General features: G+C 42.4%; 1 long non-coding RNA gene and 2 pseudogenes across 2 annotated transcripts in view; 1 reads left to right on the top strand and 2 right to left on the bottom strand.

Annotated features, from left to right (window-relative positions):
- Positions 1-23,462, bottom strand: part of LOC118004125 — a 123,398-nt gene that overhangs the window by 50,881 nt on the left and 49,055 nt on the right. The gene's annotated exons all lie outside the window — the stretch shown is intronic.
- On the top strand, positions 850-21,268 carry LOC118004123 (annotated as a pseudogene). The gene is made up of 2 exons (XR_004677487.1): positions 850-978; positions 20,792-21,268. The product of XR_004677487.1 is annotated as a 60S acidic ribosomal protein P1-like (transcript).
- On the bottom strand, positions 10,977-11,919 carry LOC118004124 (annotated as a pseudogene).

Here is a 23,462-nt window from a genome sequence, read left to right as displayed (position 1 = left end):
GAGCAGAGAGCCCGATGTGGGGCTTGATCCCAGGACCCTGGGACCATGACCTGAGCCGAAGAGAGATGCTTAATGACTGAGCCACCCAGGTGCCCCAAACTATGGTAGTCTTGATTTGCAGTATATCCTTTTTTACAACTCAGGCCCATCACTTCCTTCTTAACACAGTGAGGGAGTTGGACTACTTCTTAAAGTCCTTTTCTGGCTTGCACATTGTAGGAGGTATTTCCTGACTCCCATTGGCATAATCACCTCCTTGCAGGGAGGACAGACAGCGTGGTTGCATATGGCAGGCCCTCACCGATAGCAGAGCTTTTACCTGATTGTATTGGAAGAGCCTGCTTTCTACCATCTCCTGACGTCCCTATAAGTTCCTGGGGACTCTTTATAATGTCCCAGCACCTAGCACAGGGCCTGGAGCACAGTAGGCTTTCTATAAATGTTTCCTGGATAAATACATGAATGAATGAATAAATGAAGTGGTGGTGCTGACTGCTACATTAATGAAATCCTCTAATGTCCTTGGCATTACTAAATTAACTAGTAATTTCTTTTGCTTGTTGGGTGCTTTGGCCTTCCCCAGGCAGCATCTCCTTCAGACCTTTCTCATCCCACGGCTTTCTGCCCAAAGAACCAGTATGGAGCATTTAAAATCAGGGTGGACAGAGCTGTAGACACATGGGCAAACTTTTAACTTGGCTTGTTCCAGACTGCCTGCCAAGTCATCACCCTTCTGTTTGGACTCAGTTACCACATTCTTTATTGCAAGATACTTTCATAACACGAGGTAATGCCCTTGCCTACAGCTTTATTTGCACTGGTTACATATGTGATCTGCTTGCTTTCGGATGTCACCACCCATCTCTGGCAGTTGGGGAGGGGGTTATGACTTCATTTCAGCAGTGGCGTCTCTCCTGGATTAGATGGGAACTCTCTGGGAAGCTTCCTACAGCAGCTGCTTTCACGCAGGGAAACAGGGTAACAGGAACCCTCCTACTGATCTTCATCAATGCCTTGGACAGGACCTTTACTTGTTTAACCTTTTCTCTATTTTCTGCCTTACTAGTGGGAAGGAATATAATGCAGTGGTAAAGAGCATGGATTTTGCAATTAGAGCTGGATTTTCATCCTGGTTCTGCCTCTTATTAGCTATGTCTCTTGGGCGAATTACTTCTTTGAGACTTGACTTTCTCACTTGTAAACTAGGACTACCAATATTATCTTCTTTGTAGGGTTGTGAGGATTGAGGTAATGCTGCGAAGAGTTTAGAATAAAGCTTGCAAATAATATGCCCTCAACCAATGTTAGCTATCATAATTCACTATTATTTAGTGTGTCCACTGCTCACACTGAGGATGGAATGGGTAGTGAGAGGGTACAGGTAAGTTTTCATCGTCACCATCAACATTTTGATGAAAGGACAAAGAAATTCAGCTTTACTGAATGCTGGCCTGAGAGCCTTACTTACCTGAATCCATTTAATGTTTAGAAGGATCCCAACTTTACAGATAGAGCTGAGGGGATTAAGGAACTTGCTTGATGTCACATAGCCAGGGTGGGGAGCACATCCTCCTGACACACATTCTTTCCCTGTTCCTCACAGAATGCTCTGGGGCCCATGGGGGCCTTTCATTTGGTCCTTCTCAGTGATTAATATTCATGTATTCACCTTGACTTACTTCTCTCCCACTTCCTTAACTGGCCCCAAGATATTCTATGAGTCCTGCTCCAACTTCTCTTTTCCACTCAGCTCACGTCAGTTTCCTGGCAGAGCTGACTGCCCTGGCTAGAGGAGCATTCTTTCCTGTTTCTCTGGGTCTATTACCCTCCTCCTTTCTGTACCCAGCCATTTCATTTTCATAGCCTCAGCTTATCCTGTGCCTGGGATTGCCTGTGCTAGAATCAGCAGGATTATTATCAGTAACCCAGGCCAGACTGGCTCAGCGACACACAAGGAGGGGGGTGGAGAGGGTGGGAGGGATAGTGGGGATGTAGGGGGTGCAGGTGACTGGGCTGGGGGTGGGGAGGCTAGTAGGGGGCTGATAGAGAGTCAGGAAAACAGCTGCCTTTTCAGGTGAGGACAGACAGTGTGCCTGGGGATCCTGCTGTGGCAACTGAGAAGTTAGGAGTACTCCGCCAGCTCTCCTGGCAAATCTCAGGGGGAGCAAAGACTTCAAGGCCTTGAACTCAGGGAAGTCAGGGTAAGGCAGGCTGAATGCTAGGTTTTAAGCTGATATCCTATCAGGAGGAGTTCATTTCCAAAAGGATCCAAAAATGGAGTGGGATTAGGGATTCATGGACAGACCTGGTTTCAGACAGTCTTTTTGTAATAATAAACCATCAGATGGTCCCTGAAATTCCATTATATTGGCACCCAGATTGGATGTCCCAGGCTGCCTCTCCTACTCAGAAGTTGTACCAAAAATTCTTTGGCAGACAGTGGCTTCCAACTTTTAGTTCTGAAAATGCAGTCACCATACCTAACCCATATTCCATAATCTAAAATATTTGGAGGAATGGTTATAGGCTATTGTTGGCTTCCATTTTTTCTGACTTCCTGTAATAAATCTTTTTGTCTCCATGTTATTTTTTTTAATTAAAAAAGTGTTAACTATAGAAGTGCAAACTGTAAGTAAATAAATATATTCTTTGCAAAAAACGTTTAAATGAGTAGCAAGTGAAAAGTAAAAATCCTGCTCACGCCCCCTTCCCACCCCCCCACTTAACTCCACTTCCTTCTGTAAATTATCCTATTTAGTCAGTACCATCAGTTTCTGCTCTAAGTTTTTCTATGCACTTGGGAAGATGCAGTAGCATCTAGGATTAGAGGCTGGGGGGACAGGAAGAGCTGACTGCCCTGGCTGGAGGAGCATTTTATCACTGACATTGTTTGTTTTCATTGTTCATGGTGATAATAAGAAGCAGATTAAATAGATTTTATTGTCATCTATTATTGTTTTCAAGTTATTCCTTAAAATTATTGTTTTGTTTTGTTTTTTTAAAGAATTTTTTATTTATTCATTTGAGACAAAGAGATACAGAGAGAGAGAGAGGAGGAGCAGTGGGGAGAGGCAGAGGAAGAGGGAGAAGCCAGACTCCCTGCTGAGCAGGGAGCCCGACACAGGGCTCCATCCCAGGACCCTGAGATCATGACCTGAGCCGAAGGCAGACGCTTAACCGACTGAGCCACCCAGGCACCCCTAAAATTATTGTTTTGAATTATCCTCAGTTGCTATATCCCCTTACTGCCTGCACTCAGGACAGACAGCTCCCCCTGCTTTGCCCTACGGTGGTATATCTCTGTGTACATGTGCAATATGTACATTCATGTATTTTTTTATTTTTTATTTTTATTTTTTAAAGATTTTATTTATTTATTTGAGAGAGAGAATGAGATAGAGAGAGCATGAGAGGGTGGAGGGTCAGAGGGAGAAGCAGACTCCCTGCTGAGCAGGGAGCCTGATGTGGGACTTGATCCCGGGACTCCAGGATCATGACCTGAGCCGAAGGCAGTCACTTAACCAACTGAGCCACCCAGGAGCCCCATTCATGTATTTTTTTAATGGGATAATCTATATATATTGTTCAGCAATTTGCTTATCCTTCCTCACCTTCATTTAGCAATATGTGGGATCTTTCATTGATAGCACATGGAGTTAGTATAATTCTACCACCTTTTTTATTAACGGCTGCATAGTATTCCATAGTATAGTTGTACCATTCTCCTATTTATAGATATTAGGTCCTCCAATATTGTGCCACATCAAACACTGCAGCATCATGTATTTCCAGTGGCACAAAATTGGAAGTATTTTACTGTCTAATGTCCTAAGATAACATCTAACTTCTCTCTATAATACATGACAGTAATACTCATTTATCAAATGCTTAGTCTGTACAAAGATCTGTTCTAAGCACTTTGCATGTAGTAACTCACTCAATTCTCAGAACAACCCTATGAAATAGGGAGTACATATTATCATCCTCATTTCACTGGAGAGGCACTAAGGTAATCTTACCCAAAGTCTCATAACTAATAAGTAGCAGAGCTGGGATTTGAACAAAGCACTCTGACTCCAGGATCTGCACCACTCACAGTGGTGCAAGACAGTGCTAGACAAGGCTTCTGTGCATTTGTAAAAGCGCTTCTCCAGGTTAGATAGCTGGAAAAGAAAAATGCTGATACATACTTCCAAGTAGCCCTGTCAAAACGGCAGTATCAAATGACACTCCCATGGAGTATGAGGGGGCCATTTTCCCTAAAACCTTGCTAGTGTTGGATTTCATCAAGTTTACTCACTTTTGAAGACCTGGAGGGTAAAAAGAAAAGGTCTTGATTTTGCTACCTCATTGGAAAGCTAGTTTGGCTAGCATGGTATATAATTCTGGGTCAAAATTATTTTCTTTCCAAGTTTGAAGTGATTGCTTCATTGCTGTCCAGCATTCAGAGTGACCTTTCAGAAGTCTGACAGCCAATTCATTTTTGTTCCTTGTAGGTAACCTGTTTTTCTTCTTTGAATACTTTTAGAGTTTTTTCTTTGTCTTTTTGGCTCTGAAACATCCCAAGTATTTGTCTAAGTAAGCATCTTTGAAAATGTTCCTTGCCTGCCACTTAGCAGGCCCTGTGAAGTATTGAAGCCTTTCTTCGGGTTGGGGAAGTTTTCTTTTAATATTTCTTTGTGGATCTCTTCCCCACCAATTCTCAGTTCTTTACTGGCATTTCTTTTGAATGAAAGGAGGCACTTCTGAATTGATCCTTTGTGTCTCTGTATTACTCTGCTCAGGCTGTCATAACCAAATTCCATATACTGGGTGGCTTACACAACAGAAATTTATTTTCTCACAATTTTGGAGGCTAAGATCAAGATGCTAGGCAATTCATTTTCCAGTGAGGGCTCTCTTCCTGGCTTGTAGACAGCTGCCTTCTGGCTGTGTCCTTGCTGTGTCCTCACATGGCAGAGAGATAGCTGTGGTGTCTCTTCCTCTTTGTATAAAGGCACCAGCCCCATTGAATTATTGAATTGACCTCATTTAACCTTTATCACCTCCTCACAGGGCCTATGTCCAGATACAGTCACACTGAGTTTAGGGCTTCAATATATGAATTTGAGGGGAACACAATTCAGTCCCTAGTAGTCTCTCAATTTTTCTCTCAAATTTTCCATTCCTGATCGTTTCTATATATTCAGGGACATCTCCTCACACTTAACTTCTTAACATCCCCAGTTTTTGCCACACCCATCTTATTATTCATCCCATCTACTGCTTTTTTAGTTTTACTATCATAATTTTTAATTCCCTGTTTGTTTGTTGTTTCTTTTTCATAGCAGCCTGCTATAATATCCTCGTGGATCTTTTGAAGGATGATGCTATTTAGATTTTATTTATTTATTTATTTATTTATTTATTTTTGTTAGAATTTTTAAACTGTTTTTTTCTGTTCCTTTATCTGTCTTTTCTCTGGAGTCAGTTTTCAGTTTGTTTACATATATTTTTAAAAATTTTATTTATTTATTTGAGAGAGAGAAAGCACAGCAGGGTAATAGAGGGGCAGAGGGAGAGGGAGAAACAGACTCCCCCTGAGCAGGGAAGCCTGGTGCAGGGCTTGATCCCAGGACCCCGAGATCATGACCTGAGCCGAAGGCAGATGCTTAACCGACTAAACCACCCAGGCGTCCCTCAGTTTGTTCATCTTAATCCTTTTCTTTAGAGCTGTTTGAATTTCCTCAGCTATCTGGTGATCCTTGGTTTTTCATCATATCTATGTTTGAAGAATGGGCTAATTAGCAGGTATTTTGTTTAAGTTTTCACTTCAATTTTGAGCTGTCCATTTCCCCTCTAGTCTCCTTTGGTGAATGGAGGGTTACTAGGGACTCTGTGAGTAGGTCATTTTGACTGCAGACTTCCCAGTAAGGTGCTTAGAGCAGGCAGAGAGGCAGGCTCGGGGACCACCCTCCTCCCCACTTGGTCCTTTGCCCATCCCCAGATGCCAAAATATGGAGGCCTTTACTTCAGTGAAGCCACAGTTGACAGGCTGGGCAGGAACAGCTTTGCCTTTTTCCTCTCTGTGTCCATGGAAGTTGGATAGGATTACTTCCAGCCCTGCTTTTCTCACAGGCCCTTACACACCAGCAGACACCCTCCCCAGACAGGGGATTTCCCTTCTTAGAGTGAAACTTTGTGTTTTAGTCCACCTTCCTGACCCCTACCCCTGACCTATAGCTCTCTGAAGTGGAGGGAAGAGGAGAGAGGTCTGTTGTGCACAGGGCAGTTTAAAGATGAATAATCCTGACGAGTGCTTTCCAACCCCTCGTATTCCTTCTATTTGCTTCCACTGAGCTAGGAGATTCCCTGCCCCCACCTTCAAAGAAATTTACCTTACGAGTGTTTTGGAGTATGTTAATACTCATCCTGAGTTGTCTATCAGTGTGATCCTAACTGCTTTCTATCCAGATTTTTATCATAATTTCTGCTGCTTTTTCTGCTATCTTGTCTGTCCTTTAAGGGGTTTATGGTGGTAGGGCGGGTCTATGTTCATGTTTAGTTCTCCATTTTGATTTGAGTCCTGTTTCATATGATCTTTCCTCTTGATAATGAAATTGCTGACAACAAATTGTGCTGCTGGAATACAGCTCTTTGTTCATTAAGATGATTTCATTTAATAAAAAGTGCCAGACACTTATGTATAGTATCGCTCTGAAGCCTCACAACAATCCTGTAACATAGGCATCAGAATCCACATTTGGTTGATAAGGGAGCTGAAATTCAGGAAGGTTAATTGAATTAATTGAGGTCAGATGGCTAATAAGAAATAGGCCTAAATCTGACTCCAAGACCACTTTATCCCGCTACATACTATTTAAATGTCTCTGCTGTATTCGTTTTCTCTAGTTTTCAGTATGTTTATCTTTACTTCCCCCATTAATATATACGGGCCTTGAGAGTAAGAGCCCTGGCTATAGTTCATTATTTCCATTGTGAGATGCCTGACTTCCTGTTTTATGAGCCGCAGTCAGTTTAAATTTTGTAAACCAACTCGATAAAGCAACTAATTACAATATGCTATGATAACAACATATTGCAACTGTACATTACAGGGGCAGAAATGCTTTATTTGGGGACTTTAAATGTTTTCTTACATCCACTGAATTAAAGACTTGGTGGCAAGTCGGAATTAAAACTGGAGGAAAGGTCAAAGTTCAGCTCTGGTTGGAGTTGTTATGGCAATTCTCTGAGCAATAAGTCTGCATAAACAAAAGAGAGCAGAAGAGGAAATACCTATTGATCTCTAATATTAGCTCTAGCTAATCGTTTTTCTGTTTCTTCAATAGAGCAGTATGTTGAGATGATGAAAATTATATTCTTTCATGTATTCCATTACATTCACTGTCATATCATTCTTTGGAAGTCTGCCTCAGGAAATAATAAACTTTCTGAAGGGGACAGAATCATGCTTTGACATTCCTAAGGATGATGTCACCTGTGTTGGTTCCTTCTGATCCCATTTGGTTCATCTATTCATCTATTCATTGAGCACCTGTGACTTTGGAGGCAAAATAAAACTACCTGGGAACTTTCCCCAAATACCACGATCAGTTTTCACTCCTAGACCAATGGTGCCCAGATTCATATATTTTTAAAGCTGCTCAAGCAATGATGATACATACGAGGGTTGAAAAACCACTGCCCCATGATATATTACAAATTGTGTTAACGACTGGGGATACAAATAAAAATAATAATTGCTAATATTTATTGAGTACATACCATATGTCAAGCACTATTCTATGCGCCTTATATGTATTAACACATTTAATCCTGATAACAACCCTAGAAGGTAGGTATTACTCCCATTTATAGATGAGGAAACTGAGACACAGAGAGATTAAGTAATTTGGCCAGAGTTATACATTTAGGAAGTGGTGGAATCCGGTGCTGGGGTCCATGCCCACTGCTCTATAAACTATCAGTAGTATCACGGTCTAGTAAATAATGATAATACAGTAGATACCTATCAAGGACACCTAAAGTGGGAGGTGAGAGAAGGAGGTAGGGGCAGGAAGGCTTCCTGTAGGAGGTGATACCTTAATTAAGTAGAGGAAGAATGGGAACCAACAAGAAAAGTGGAGGAAGAGCTTTTTAGGTTCCTGTCTCCCCTGCCTTGCTAGACAACCTGCCTCCTCACCTCTCAGGAGTTCCCTCCTCTCTCTTCCCCACGCTGAAAACACTGGAATGTCCACAATCATCCTTAACACGCCTAACATTTCTACTGGGAAGACTGAAGTCATGCACAATTACTCATGCAATTTTTCCTCCTGACAATAGGTCCTTCTGTGAGCCTCTCATTCACATATATAAAGCTCCACTCTGTTGTTTTTTTTTTTTTTTTTAAAAGCCTTTGCTATAGGAACAATTCACAAACGTGTCAAACACACATTGGTTCCCCACCCCCTTCTCCTGTCCCCTCACCTGATTGGGAGACTAGAAAATAATCCCCTGGCTTGCCAGGGGCCTGTACCCACTTGCCAACTCTGCCCCAATGGAAGCTAACCCTGCTTTTCACTTTGCTTCTCATCAAGTGTGGCTCTAAGCTGAAGTTTGAGGTTAACCTCAGGGAGCGCTTAGCCACACCTGCCACCCCTCTGCCTGGCCCCAGGGGCAGGAAAAGACTTTCTGTTGAGGAAAGGGAAATGCTCCTATGCTGCTAATTAACTATGGGAGGAAAGGAAGCTCTTTCCAGACACCAAAAATACCAAGGACCAACATAAAAAGCAGTCTTTGTGCTAGCCAGCCCCATCATTCAGCACAGCCTAGGCTGGGGCCGGAGGGAAAAATAACTCCTCTTGCAGCCCACAGGGTCCCTGCATCCCAAATGGATGCCTCAGGAGGCCATGCCCTGAGTGAATGTCTGCTGGGGGACAGGGTCCCAGGAACATGGATGGAGGCTGCCTGCCTTAAACCACAGGAAGCAGCCTGATGCTAGCATGCTTATGGATGACTTGGGAGTCTTTGCTAGAATAGCCGTAGGCCCGTTGAGTAAGTGAAAAGGTGAAGAGTGCAGGTCTGTTGGGGTGTGAGGCAGAACTGTAGGAGGTTGCCCCAGAGTCTGGGTAATCTCACCACAGCAGGTCCCTTTCCCACCCTGTGCTTATCAAACTAGGGGCCGAGCCTCCCTTTGAGCATAGGACGATTTTAAATGTAGAGAAAGAAGTGTCACCATCTGGCCTTTCCAATTCCCTTAGGCTTGGCTGCTCTAGGCCCAAAAAGAGTCTGCAGCATGTGGGAGACTCAAGTCCAGAGGGTGATCTTGGGGGAAGGGTTGAGTGCTGCAAAAATTGGATTTGGCCACAGGCTGGGAATTGGAGGCTTTCACAAACAGGAAGGCAGTAGGGCCATTTGGCTGAGACTGTAAGCTCAAGTGGCTTCAGAATTTGGCTGCTGATCAGTGTAGGGGAATGAGGTAAAACATGAGGGTGGCCCCAAGGATTGAGGACCTTAGAATCTAAAGGCTGCCAGAGCCACACCGAAGTTCTTAGAGGGCCTGTTTTCATGGTCTGTCTTACTTTACAGAGCCTGGGACAGATTCCCAAGACTAAATTGCCAAAACCAGGAAGTCAGGGTACTAGGATTTCATACTAGGCATGTTTCCCAGTCTCTCACTCCAACATTTCTGCATCTGGGCAGACAAGGGAAAAATTCTTCCATTATGATACCACATGTACAGGATCCTTGGCAGCTATGTGTGTGGTGGCGCATCTTTCTTTTCTTCCCTCCTGTTGATATAGGCTCTCTTTATAGACTCCTCAAGTGTCAGAGCCAAAAAGATTTTAGAAGCCAGGTAGACCAAGTCTTTTGACAGGAAAAGAGATGGAAGACTGGAGAGAAGTGACTGGCACAAAGGCACACAGCTGGTTAATGAAGCCAGGTCTTCCGACAACCGGTCCAGGGCTTTTTCCATAATGCCACACCCTTTCTAACAAATACCATTTGTGTCTCAGGGGCTCCTGCCCATTCCCTATTCTGTTTCCCATTTTCCTCACTTCCGTGCATAGGGCCTTAAACTGGACCTTGTATATGGTAAAATGACTTTCTGAAAAGCTTCTGCTATTGGGTATCCTGACAAAAAAATGTTAGGTTAGAAAGAAAGAAGTCATGGCCAGTGAAACGCAGACAGACCAGGGTGGAAGAGCAAATTCCCTGACTCCAAGGCCTTGTTGCTCCAAGTTGTCCATGGACCAGCAGCCTGGGCATCATCCGGGAGTCCCAGCCTAGACTTGCACTTTCACCAGATCCCTAGATGATCCAAATACACATTAAAGGCTATGCAGTACTACTTTTAGGTAAGGCTCTGCAAAAAGTCCTCCCCTTCCCCTTCCTGCCCAAATGCTTAACCCCCCCACCTCCCTCCTGCTCCTCCACCCCTCTGTCCTCCATCCTAAATTCTGACTTCTCTTGAAATTTAAAGCCAGGATGGGGTGGAGGTGGTGTTATATTTTAAAAGGGGACTCAAAAGGGGACTTATTTTTTTAGAAAAATAAAATATAGCCAATTCGAAAGAACTTTTTGCAGCTCCAATGTCATGTTGTTAATGTAGAAATATAAACATCTATGTGTTTATATTGGGTTGCTTGTAAAATCATCTTTGGTTATATTTAGAAACTTGATGGCTTGGAAAGTATACTGAAAAACTCTGAGAACAAAAATATTTTTCCCCTTAACTCTCTGGAAAAAAAAAAATCTCTTTAAAAAAAATCCTCAGGGCGCCTGGGTGGCTCAGTCGTTAAGCATCTGCCTTCGGCTCAGGTCATGATCCCAGGGTCCTGGGATCGAGTCCCACATCGGACTCCCTCCTCCGCGGGAAGCCTGCTCTCCCTCTCCCACTCCCGCTGCTTGTGTTCCTGCTCTCGCTGTCTCTGTCTCTGTCAAATAAATAAATAAAATCTTAAAAAAAAAATCCTCAAACATCTTTTCCCTACTTTTTTTTTTTGATTTTAACATGTTCTCAACTTTATTGAAATCATCAATATCCCAGACACATTTACCATTTAAAAAAATCAATTTAATGCTATCAAAAGGTGATGTCCAATTTAATCCTGTTTGCCTTCACGCCACTGTCGTGAGCCTTCATTCCAGGCCACATAAACAAAGAGGGCCAACACCACGTGGACGGCGACCACCGCAACAATAGCAGCATAAAAATAGCTGTCCCTATTGGACATCCCAAAGGCGCCTTTAAAAACATAAGATTTAGTCGTGAAATATAACCCAATAGGTACAGTGATCATTAGAGCTGTGAAGAACAGGAGCGTTTCAAGGTAGATGCTAGTGAACTTTCATTTCTGAAGTCGGGCGGCTGCAGCGCATTCAGCGCTCTTTCATCAAGGCGCTCCATGGTGTAGCTGCGCCCGCAGCAGGTGCTGGGGGCCGGCTGGGCTCGGGTACCGCACTCGGTCCACTCGACAGGCGACCGGTAGAGGCGTGCCGCGCCGGAAGTACCCTTTCCCCTACTTTCTTTCTTTCTTTCTTTTTTTTTTAAAGATTTTATTTATTTATTTGACAGAGAGAGAGAGAGAGTGAGAGAGGGAACACAAGCAGGGGGAGTGGGAGAGGGAGAGCAGGCTTCCCGCTGAGCAGGGAGCCTGATGAGGGACCGGATCCCTGGACCTTGGGATCATGACCTGAGCCGAAGGCAGACACTTAACGACTGAGCCACCCAGGCGCCCTCCCCTACTTTCTTATTCCCATCCACCATTACGCATTTTTTCCTCTTACCTTTCTCCCAGTTCAAGTCCCTCATTTCATTTACATTTTTTAAAATACAATTTTTCTTATTACACACTTATTTCTTAGGGAAAAATTAGGGTATACAGAAGCAAAACACAACCAGAATCCCATTGATGTAGAAACAACTATATACCTTTTATAAAAAATATCTCAAACTTTTTTATATGTATTTGTTAACAAAAGTGGGATAATTCAGAACATCATAATTAGTATGTAGTTCCTTTTAAGTGGAACTATGAATTACTAACTTCTTTACATCTGCAAACATAAAAATGAACATTTTTATTAAGTTCTGCCATGTGGATTGTACCATGATTGATTTAATAATATTTCTATCACTATTAGGTAGTTCAAACTTTTCACTACTAAAAATAGTACTGCACATCCTTAATGATTTTCTTACCTTAAAAAAATTCTTTCAGGGGCTCCTGGGTGACTCAGTCGTTAAGCTTCTGCCTTCCGCTCAGGTCATGATCCCAGGGTCCTGGGATCGAGCCCCGCATCAGGCTCCCCGCTCAGCGGGAAGCCTGCTTCTCCCTCTCCCACTCCCCCTGCCTGTGTTCCCTCTCTTGCTGTGTCTCTCTGTCAAATAAATAAAAAATCTTAAAAAAAAAATTCTTCCATTAAATCATAAATGCACTATTACACTTGTGAAAAATAAATTTAAATACAGAGAACACTAAATTTCTTTGACTGTCATTCCCAGTCCTGGTTCCCAACCCACCTTCCCAGAGGTAACCACTGTTACCAGATTTGTATGTATTTTTGTACATATTCTCCCGGGCCATTTTTTATGCATTTAGTGCATATGTATATAACTGTAAGGAATAAATTACTATTTCAGGATTTTGGTTCATTGGTGGTTATTTTTCACACCAATGGTATAAGACCTATCATTCTTCAAATTGCCTTTCTCACTTAAACAATCAATTTGGAGTGCTTGCCGCATTAACACTTATAGATCTACTTCATTTATTTTGGCAGTTGTCTAGTATTTTGTGTCACGAACAGAACATGGTTTATTAGCATGTGTTGGATGAATTGACTTTTAGGCTATTCCACTTATTTTTTTTTTAAGATTTTATTTATTTATTTGACAGAGAGAGACGCAGTGCGAGAGGGAACACCAGCAGGGAGAGTGGGAGAGGGAGAAGCAGGCTTCCTGCTCAGCGGGGAGCCCGATGCTTGATCCGAGGACCCTGGGACCATTACCTGAGCCGAAGGCAGATGCTTAACGACTGAGCCACCCAGGCGCCCCTGGCTATTTCCACTTTTTATCTCATATAAAATACACTTATACATACTTCTTCGTGTACACTTGGGAGTGTGTCTTTAGGGTAGATTCAGAGAAGTGGCATTGTTGAATCTTAGGATCCCACTGACTTCTTTCTATGTATGAATGAGAGGTAAAACTCTTTTGAAGATCCTGGAGGAAAATACAGTTCTTAAAAGCCTGAAAAATGATTTTTCCCCCTAGCTTTGTTCTTGGCTTCCGATATGATCTTGAGGTTTCTAGCTAGGGTAGATGGATGCGACCGAACAAGGAAAAGGACATAACAGGCTTTTGGGTGAAAATAAGAAGGAGGTTTGGCTGAGTTTAAGATGTTGCCTTATAGGAGGGAAGAGTGCCTGTGGTGCCCGGCAGATGGGGAGTACTCTCCCACTTCTCTTGTTCCAGCTGCCCCACTCCCACCGCAACTCAGTGAATCCAACGGTCAACCCAATTTTTGATGGGTGCATATGGATACAGAGCATAGCATTAGGTGTTACAAGGATTTCAGTAGATGACATGGTCTCTACCCCCATGAAGGTGAACAGACATCCATTCATGGGAAGATGTATTAACACTTACAAGCCATACCCTGTACTACCAAGTAAAACTTATTGTCAAGCAAACTGAGTACAGCCACCATTACTCCTGAGGGAACAATAAGTCCTTTGTACCTTTCACCTGGATTATTGCCCCAGGTTTTCACTTGGTCTCCTTACCTACAATCTCTCCCTTTCAACCTATCTAGCTGACTGCTGATAAAGTTATATATGAAAAGGTTACTTTTATGGTATCTGTGATCTTATTCATTCCCTACTCCTCTTATTGTCTGGTAGTCTTCCCTTCATCCTTTACGACTCAGCTCAATAATGTTATCGTAGTAGGGGTGCCTGGGTGGCTCAGTCAGTTGAGTGTCCAGAGTCTTGATTTCGGCTCAGGTCTCAGGGTTGCGAGATCTAGCCCCATGTTAGGCTCTGCACTCTGCGCAGAGTCCGCTTGAGATTCTCCCTCTCCCTCTTCCTTCCCCTCCCCCGCTCACGTTCTCTCTCTCTCTCTCTCTAAATAGATAAAATCTTTAAAAAAATGTTATGGTAGTAATCATTTGCAATATAGAAGTGTATTAAATCAACACATGGTATATCTTAAACTCACACAATGTTATATGCCAATTACATATCAATAAAGTTGGGGGGAAAAGACAGCTCAAACTTTTCATTCAACATGTATTAAGCACATACTATGTGCATATCACCTCTACTAAAAATTTTCCCTGACTCTAAGCTCTGTAAATAACTCCCTCCCTGCTTCTTCTCTTGTAGTAGATCCTACTTTATTGTCATTACTTTTTATGTATGTATGTATGTATGTATGTATTTTCTTCCATCCCTTTTTATTTTATTTAAAAATTTTTAAATTGGAGTATAGTTGACACACAATGTTATATTACTTTCAGGTGTACAGCATAGTGATTACTTATTTTTTTTTTCTGCTATGTCTACCCCAAACTGTGAGTTCTTAAAGTATAGGGTCTGTATCTTATCCACCTCTGAACCCCCAGTACCTAATATGATGCTGGGCACGTGGCTGATGCTTAATAAATATTTGTTTGACAAAAACAATGAATAAATGAGCTCCCTAGAAGTGTGTACACTGGTTTTCAAAGTACTTTTAAGATCTGCAGGTTAACTTTTGGTTAGAGAAGAAACCGTGTTAGGTAGCAAGAGCAGAGATAGTCTTTGAGGTGACTTGTCCTAGATCCTGAAAGTAGTAGAGGGTGGGGCTGGTACTTGCCCCAGTCTAAATTTTTTCATTTTATATTTCAAACACATAGTCTATATCACTGTTGCAATGTAAGGGATGCTAAAGATGTGTTTATTCAAAAAAAGAAAAGAAAGCTTTTAAAAAGATGCCAGCTTTCCCTAGTTTGGAACTGGACTTTTTATTTATTTTTTATTTATTTATTTTTATTTATTTTATTTTTTGGAACTGGACTTTTTAAAGCTCTCATCTAATGTTGCCCCTTGCTTAAAGCCCTTCCATGACTTCTCATTGTTCCTGGGTTAAAGTTCAAGAATTTTAACTTGTCTTGCAAGGCTCCACATGGCCTGGAGATTGCCTATTTCTCCAGCATCCTTTCACATCGTTTTTCCTGGAGCTCCTTACACTCCAGCCACAGAAGTCATTTCTCTGATCTGCAAGGTCACCAAGTTTCTTCATCCATGCTTCACTGATGCTCCTCATGCCTGGAACACTCTCTGCTACAACCCACACCTGCCCCCCCCCCCCCCCCCCCCACTTCTCTAACTGCCACTCATCCTTCAGGTCTCAGTTTGGCTGTCACTGCTGAGGGAGGCCTGCCCTCAGCCACACGGGAGGATAGCTCATCCTATGGTACACCTACAGAGTGTTCTGTCTTTTCCTTTATAACACTTATGATTATTGTAACTTGATCATCAAGTTGTGTAATCACTGAACGTTTGTTTTTTCACCTCCCACCATCCCGATCCATGAGGACGGGATCTACATCTGTTCTGTTCACTTCTTTATTGAAAGGGCTTTACCTACATTACTTGATCTAGTTTCACAGTCCTGTGAGGTAGACATCCTCATCCCTTATTTGACAGGGGAGAAAATTGCAGGCTCCGAGAGATGTGTGGTAGAGTCAAGATTTGAGCCCAGTTCCATCTGTATTTTTGAAGGGTTAAAAGGGCTAGAAGTTCATTTATTTGGGATTTGGACTCTCAAGACTAGAACTTAATAGGATAATGATTCTGGGTGTGCCTCTTCATCTGTATAATAGAGATAATATTACATACCTTATCTACCTCACAATTTTCCTTAGGATCAAATAAAAGAATATATATGACATGCCTGGTAGCCATAACACAGCCTACAAATACAAGTGAAGTAAGTGGTATTTTTCATCAGACTCAAGTCTGTAACGGCTGCTGCTTATCTGGTCTGCCCACTCTGGGCATCGGTGTCTTCAGTAAAATTGTCAGTTTGAAGACACGTAGTCCAGATGTCCCTGTTATTATCTAGAGCAGGTTTTTAGTCTGGACTTCTGCTGACAACTAAAAGATGAGTTGAGAAGGATAGTATTCATCTTACAGGATGAGAACTATACATTTAGCTTTTACAAAAATAAAAACAAAGCAATAAATAAAATGCAGTACGTGTCTAGAATTTAGCCTCCAGTATTGATTGCCAAGAACAGATTCAATGGTTAGGCAAGTGTGGTTAATGATTAGCATGAGTGGTTAAGAGCTTAGACTTTGGAGTCAGAGAGGCCTCAATTCAATTCCCTCAGCTCTACTTTTACCAACAAGGAGGGCTTGGGCAAGTCATTTAACTCCTCAAGCTTCATTTCTACATCTTTTAAATGTACCTACCCCTCAGCCTGTTGTAAGGATTAAAACAAATAATGTAAGGAAGCGCCTGGGACATAGGAAACACTGTATAAATGTGGAGAGTTATTATTGCCATGTCAGTCTTTCTTTCCTGGCTTGCTGATCCTCCACACCTATTTGTTCCGTGTGGCTTCCATTCCAACTGGAATGATGACTTTCAGGTGTCAGAGTCTTAAATACTAAGGCCAAGAACTCTGTCTCTCAATCTGCAACTGCTCCAAGTGAGGCCAACCTTGTATAAAGGGGAGAGATTTATTCCCATGTGTTGTGCACAATGAGTTCCCACCAGCTTTTTGTGAGTCTGGGAAGCTTCGGTATTTGTGCAGAGCTACAAGTTCTTCCATCCATATTCAAGCAATGGCATGTCTCTGCTCAACTACTTTTGAGTGTCACACTAAGGATGGGAAGATTTTATTCTCTCTGGCTTTGGATAGCTAAAGGATGTGCAATTTGGAGCTGCAAGAAAAAAAGGGGGGGTTCATTATTTAGTCACTCTATGGCTACTATCACATAGGCACAATAAGATGATTTGATTCATTATTAATTTTAAAATGGGAGCCTTTCTGTAATTCTGAAGTAGGAGTAGAGAAATTCTAGTGATAGCACTGTATTCTGGTTCGCATGTGTGTGTTTTCACTTAAAATGTACTTATTGAGAATGACTATGTTCTGTTCTCTGGGGAGAAACACAAAGATGAATAAGTTCTCTTTCCTTCACAGGAACTGAAATCCTATGTAGGAGATAGAAAAGGCCACAAACAATGGACTGGAGTGAACACGTAGGCGAGGAAGGATACTCTGTGCGTGGTCCCCTCGATTCTGGGTTGGGATTCGAGTGTTTGGGGTGGTGGGTAAGAGAATAAAGAGATATAGACATTCAATTGGGCCCGAATCCTGGCATTTGTATTTATTGGTTAAATTAACCTAAGCAAGCCATCTACCCTCTCTGAGCCAGTTTTTTCATGTGAAAGGAGAAAATGCTTACCTCAAAAGATTGCAATGAGGATTAACTGAGATAAAGTATACGTCAGGCACAATGCCGGACTAACTATAGCTAACAAATATGAGCCACTATAAATATGAGTGTGATTAATACCAAGACATGGATAGTATTTTAAAATCTTGTCAGCATATAGGGTCAGTGGGGGAGGCTTGACAAAAGAGATCTTAACTCTCATTTCAGCAGCATGGTACAGACGTGGAGCACTTCTCAGATAAGCAAATGTGAAACCCTCCTTGCTAAATATTTGCCAGTCTTCTGACACGGAGGATGACATCCTGTGGTCACTCCCCTCCCCTAGTGAGATATTAGGTGGTGGTTTCATGCTCACCCCACCCAAGATGGTGGATTATCTGCCAGTAACAGAGAAACAGGAAGATCAGTGGTTTTAAATGAGCAGAGACTGGGTGTTTTACAGTAAGTAACTCTTCCATTTCTATCAGTTCCTTGACCAAATGCTGAACAAATTATGATATAAAATGATGAGGAAGCCAAAATACAACTTTTGGAAAAGCTGAAAGCCTCTTTGATGGTGGAAGCATATCCTGTCATCCATAGTGTACTGAATAAGATGATGGCTGAAGACGACTTTTACGGACAGGATAATTGTTCCAGCAGACAGAAGGAGGAAGGGAGCCTGGCACTGTACCTACAAGTGCAAGTGCACCTTCCTTGATGAAGCTGCTGTTCTGCACTCTAGAATCTCTCATTCCGTTTGCCCAAGTTAAGCAAGTAATCCACATTTGAATGGACAGTCACTGTGTGGACACTAACTCAGCTCATTTATTATAAAACTCCTTGATTTATAGGAAATAGGTGGTTTATAGGATGAGAATTTGAGACAATCTGTGATATAATGGTTATTATTCACAAGAAATGCCACTATGGTCTTTGCTCTGTTTCTAAAAGCATTATTCTCATAAGGAAATTGTAACATCCAAAGGTTTATTGGCATTAATGTGGTTGTATCTATGTTTATTATTACGATAATCATAATAGTGGGTACCACTTTTGAGCTTCCAGCTTAGGTCATTGGAAGGGAGAATTCCAACCGGCTTCAGGGAGAGTTTGAGCTGGGCTTTAGTTCAAACTGTATGACCCTTGGAGAGCCTCTCATATTCAGTCTCTAGGCTAGAAATTCCATAAAGGTAGAGGTCTTTCCTAACATCTTTAGGACTATATTATACCCAGAGTCCAGCGGAATGTCCAGTACATGATGGGTGTTACATCAATATTTGTTGAAATATTTAATTCAAACTTTGTTATCTATTTTAATACAACAACCCTGACAGCTCAATATAATTAGCTTTAGTTTGTGAATAATAAAGTTGACCTGCTTGTTTCAAAGCTATCTACACAGTTATGCATGTGATGGGGTGTTGCAGGGATGGGAGAAATTTTCTCTATGGTCACATGATCTCTGAGCTTAACATGGGAGAATCAAGGAGAATAATATTGTTTATGTAAAGATGCTTTTCAGGCTTTTGCAGAGTGGGAAGAAGTAGCTCTGTTGGCCATTTGACTAGAGAAGGAGCTTGAAACCATATTTATTGCGATAGGTGGAAACAAGTGGATATATTTGGTCTGGAGAAGAGAATGCCTCAGGGACATAGTAACCATGCTTTCACACCCAGGGCTGACTCAGAGCAGAAGAGACTGTCTTGACTATGTAGGCCTAAAGGCCAGAACACAGTGCAAGCTTTAGGGAAACCAATTTTGGTTTGACATAGGGAAGAACACTGTAACTCCTCCTGCTGTTTAGAAATAGAATGGATCACCTTAGAGGTAGTAAATTCCATTATTGGCAGTGTCCAAAGTGGGACCACATGATCACTGACAGGAATATTGTAAAAGAGATTTAAACATGGGCTAAGGGGAGAAAGGCACCAGAGAAGCAGATGAGTTTGAGGGCCATTTAAAGCAGTAGAGTAAGTAGGTCTACACGTATAATTGGACATGGGATGTGAATGGTGCGGGGAGGGAAGTGGTCAAGGATGACTCCTAGATTTCTAACCTAGGCAGCTGGGTGCATGGCAGCGATGTTTGCTGAAATAGGAACAAGCGAGCAGGAGTGGGTTTGAAAGGAAGCTAATGAACCACACCTTGCGCCCCCAGAAGCCCACACACTCAGAAAGATCCTGGCCCTTTGGCTCTTCCCTTACGTCCTTGTGTGAGAAAAGGCCCACAGTGTGAGAGGGTGAGCAGACCAGGTAGCTTCAGATGTGACAGAGCCACCTGGTTATGCTTCCTGATGTGAGAATGCTTCAGGGGCTGGTGTAACTCAGCCTTAAATCCCTACATTCATCTTTTCTTATTGCTAAGGCAGCAGCTCCAGAAGGCAAAGATGGAGATCTGGGACCCACAAACCTAAAATTATAAAGAAAAGAAGAGAACCAGGGGACACTTCAAGATTAGAAGCTGGTTTTCTGCCAGAACTTTGCTTTATTTAATACACTCGCCCACACTCTCCCTGGTTTCCAAAGACCAACTGCAGGCTTGACTCTTGCAGCCTATGTCAGTGCCTCCAGGCTTTGGTGCTGAATAAATGAAACTAGTAGGGTTAAAAAAAAAAAAAAAATGGAGCTCCCTGAGGCCTGCAGTGTCAGGATGGGGATCGATGTGTAATGGAGAGAACAGAGCTCCCGTGGCACTGAGTTACCACTGACCTCAGCCCCATCTAAGTACCACAGGCCTGGGTACGCTGAGCTGACCCCCTTAAAGCCATTATGCAGTATAGACAATAACTGACATCCCATAGCATCTTCTGAATATTGCTGGGTGGAGAAGACCCGTTTTTATATATAACAGAAAGGGAAATGAAAGAAGCAAAGGTGAGGAGAGCAAAGGTGAAAATATGAGAAATTATGCCTGTCATTTTAAAAAAGAATTAGTTTTATGTTTTTGTTTCTAATTACAAAAGCAGTACACATTCATGGTAGAAAATTTAAGGAATACAGAAAAGTAAAATAAAATCTTCAGCTGTAATGCTACTAACCACTCTTGCCATTTGATAAATATTTACTGAAGGCTGACTAGCTGAGGCACAATTTAAGGCCCACAACAACCTTGAGACTTAAGCAATATTATCACTCTCTTTTGATCCATTAAGGAACTGAGGTTCAGAGGTTGAGATTCACCTGGCAAGTGGTAGAGCCTGGATTTGAACCTGGCTCTGTATCCCAGTTTTCTCACAATACTTTCTCTTGATCCATGGAAAATACCAGAGGTGATGCCACTTGGTCAAATAATCCCAAATTTCAGATGGGAAATACTCCACAGCAAAAAGATACTGCATGATATTTAAAAAATGTGTCTTGCCTTTCCTCAGCTGCACTAAGGTGCTTGATCCTTCTGAGGAAGCTAAGGCCAGGCTGGGGTGAGGCCCTCACTTCATCTAGCAACTACGCTGTGCCCAGCAGCGCCAGCCCAACACTCGCATGCCCTTCTCGGAGCTCGCCTGCATCTACTCGGCCCTCATCCTGCTCCAGGATGAGGTGACGGTCACATGGAGGATAAGAGCAATGCCCTCATTAAAGGCCGGTGTAAGTGTTGAACTTTTAGGGCCGGGCTTGTTTGCAAAGGCCCTGGCCAATGTCAACATCAGGAGCCCCATCTGCAATATAGGGGCTGGTGGACCTGCCCCAGCAGCTGGACCTGGCCCCCTCCCCTCCCCCTACAGCACAGCTGCCCCAGCCGAGGAGGAGGTGGAAGCAAAGAAGAGTCAGAGGAGTCTGATGATGACATGGGCTTTGGTCTTTCCAACTAAACCTCTTCTGTAACCTGTTCAATAAAAAGCTGAACTCTTAAAAAAAAAATGTGCCTTGTCTTTCAAGTCTTGTCACACTTCCTGTAATTTTGTAAACTCATCCATTGCAAAAGTGATGTGTTGATTCTTTGCCCTTTCTGACAACCAGAACAGAAAGTGACTCTCCTTCCATTACTTGGCTTGAGGCTTTCTTCTGCTTCTGCCCAAGGCAGGTTGTGGTTAGCACTCACTGCTTAACCTCTTCCTCCTGTAAGTCCCATTTTGAAGTAGAATCTTTTTTTTTTTTAGACCACTTTGACACCATGGACATTCTGTAATCCTAAATATCAAGCCAATCACTTAAAAAAAAATGAACAAATAATGCGTGTCACAACCTTACCCCATTTCTAGGCTTCATTGTCTCTTACCACATCTCTGACTCCCCAGCCTTGAATCCCCAATCTGACTCTCACTTCATCCAGACATTAGAATGAGTTTCTGCTGCACAGAGTACTTGATGATTTTTTAAGTTGAAAGTTTAATGCTTTATTCTTCACAGAAATGAATTGTGTGAATGTCAAAATAGCACTAGGGTCAAAATGACCATAACAAAACACTGTGTTCACAGTACCCAATCCTGACTACCCAGCTTTGTCCCCAGCCAGTCACGCACTGTCAGCTTTAGACACTTCCTTGCATCCCCCACTATTAACTGGCCCTGTCTCTTCTGGAGAACTCTCTAGTGGTTCTTAATCTAGGGCTGTCATTCACAGTGGGAGCTTTGGAATCAAGCTGCCCCAATCCAAACCCTACCATTACCACTCCCTGGGTGACCTTGGGCAAGCTATTTAACTTCCCTGTGCCTCAGTTTCCTTGTTTGTTAAGTGGGGAAAAGAATGATACCTATTTTATAAGGTTGTTGTGAGATCAAATACTTGTAAGGCTAATGCTTGTAAAGGTCTTAGGACATGGCCTGCATATTGTAAGCATGTAGTAAATGTAACCTATTAAGGCAAATGGAGTTGTCTGTCCATCTTGTCACCCTAAGGGCCAGTAGTCAGGATCTATTTCTTTTTTTTTTTTTTTTTTAAGATTTTATTTATTCATTTGAGACACAGAGATACAGAGAGAGAGAGAGCATGAGCGGGGGGCAGGGGAGCAGAGGGAGAGGAAGAAGTGGGCTCCCCACTGAGCCAGGAGCCTGACGTGGGGCTCGATCCCAGGACCCTGGAATCATGACCTGAGCTGAAGGCAGACACCCAACCATCTGAGCCACCCAGGCGCCCCTCAGGATCTATTTCTTAAAAATAACTTAAAATTTTAGTGGTTTTCCTATTGTATTTATTGCCATTGCTGAGTAATTTTTTAAAAATTACACATGCACAGTAGTTTGCCTACAATTATATATTGAATAGACTTGTGGGCTTGCCTAGAAACCTTAATAACCACTTATAACACTGTGTGTGTGTGTGTGTGTGTGTGTATACATTTATCTATTTACATGCATACACACATATTCTTTTTGCAGATTTTTGGACAATAGCTTTTATGTAATATATCCAGTTTATCTTAGAAATTTGTTCTTCTTGAATAGATTTTTCATTTCCAAAGGTTGGCTGGTAAAGCACTGGCAAGACTCAACATGGTCTTGAACAGCATGCCAAAGATTTTGTATTTTATTCCCTGTATGATGAGGAGCCGCCCATGGCTTCAGAGGAGGACAGTGTCACAGTCTTAACATGATTACGGAGCAGTGCAAAGGCTGCTCTGATTAGGAGATCAGGGAGGTCAGTTAAGAGGCTGATTGAGAGCCTCAATTAAGGTGGCAGACGAGAGGAGATACCTGTGAGGATAATTTGGGGTAGATTAAGAGGACTCAAGAATGAAGTGGTGAGAGAAATAGAGGAGATCTAAGGATTTTTATTTTGGGTGAATGGGAGAATGATAAAACCATTAAGAAAGGCAGAAGGGATGCAAAATCTTCTAGGAGATAGAAATAGGCTGTGAAAAGTAGGGATCCGAAGGGGTACGTGCACCCCGATGTTTATAGCAGCAATGTCCACAATAGCCAAACTGTGGAAAGAGCCAAGATGTCCATTGACAGATGAATGGATAAAGAAGATGTGGTATATATATACAATGGAATATTACGCAGCCACCAAAAGGAATGAGATCTTGCCATTTGCAACGATGTGGATGGAACTGGAGGGTATTACGTTGAGTGAAATAAGTCAAACAGAGAAAGACATGTATC

This window comes from Mirounga leonina, unplaced genomic scaffold, assembly GCF_011800145.1.
Source record: "Mirounga leonina isolate KUSES-001 unplaced genomic scaffold, KU_Mleo_1.0 Mir_92, whole genome shotgun sequence".
NCBI lineage: Eukaryota > Metazoa > Chordata > Mammalia > Carnivora > Phocidae > Mirounga > Mirounga leonina.
Note: the sequence above shows the minus strand (reverse complement) of the source record. Positions and strands in the feature narration are given on the sequence as shown.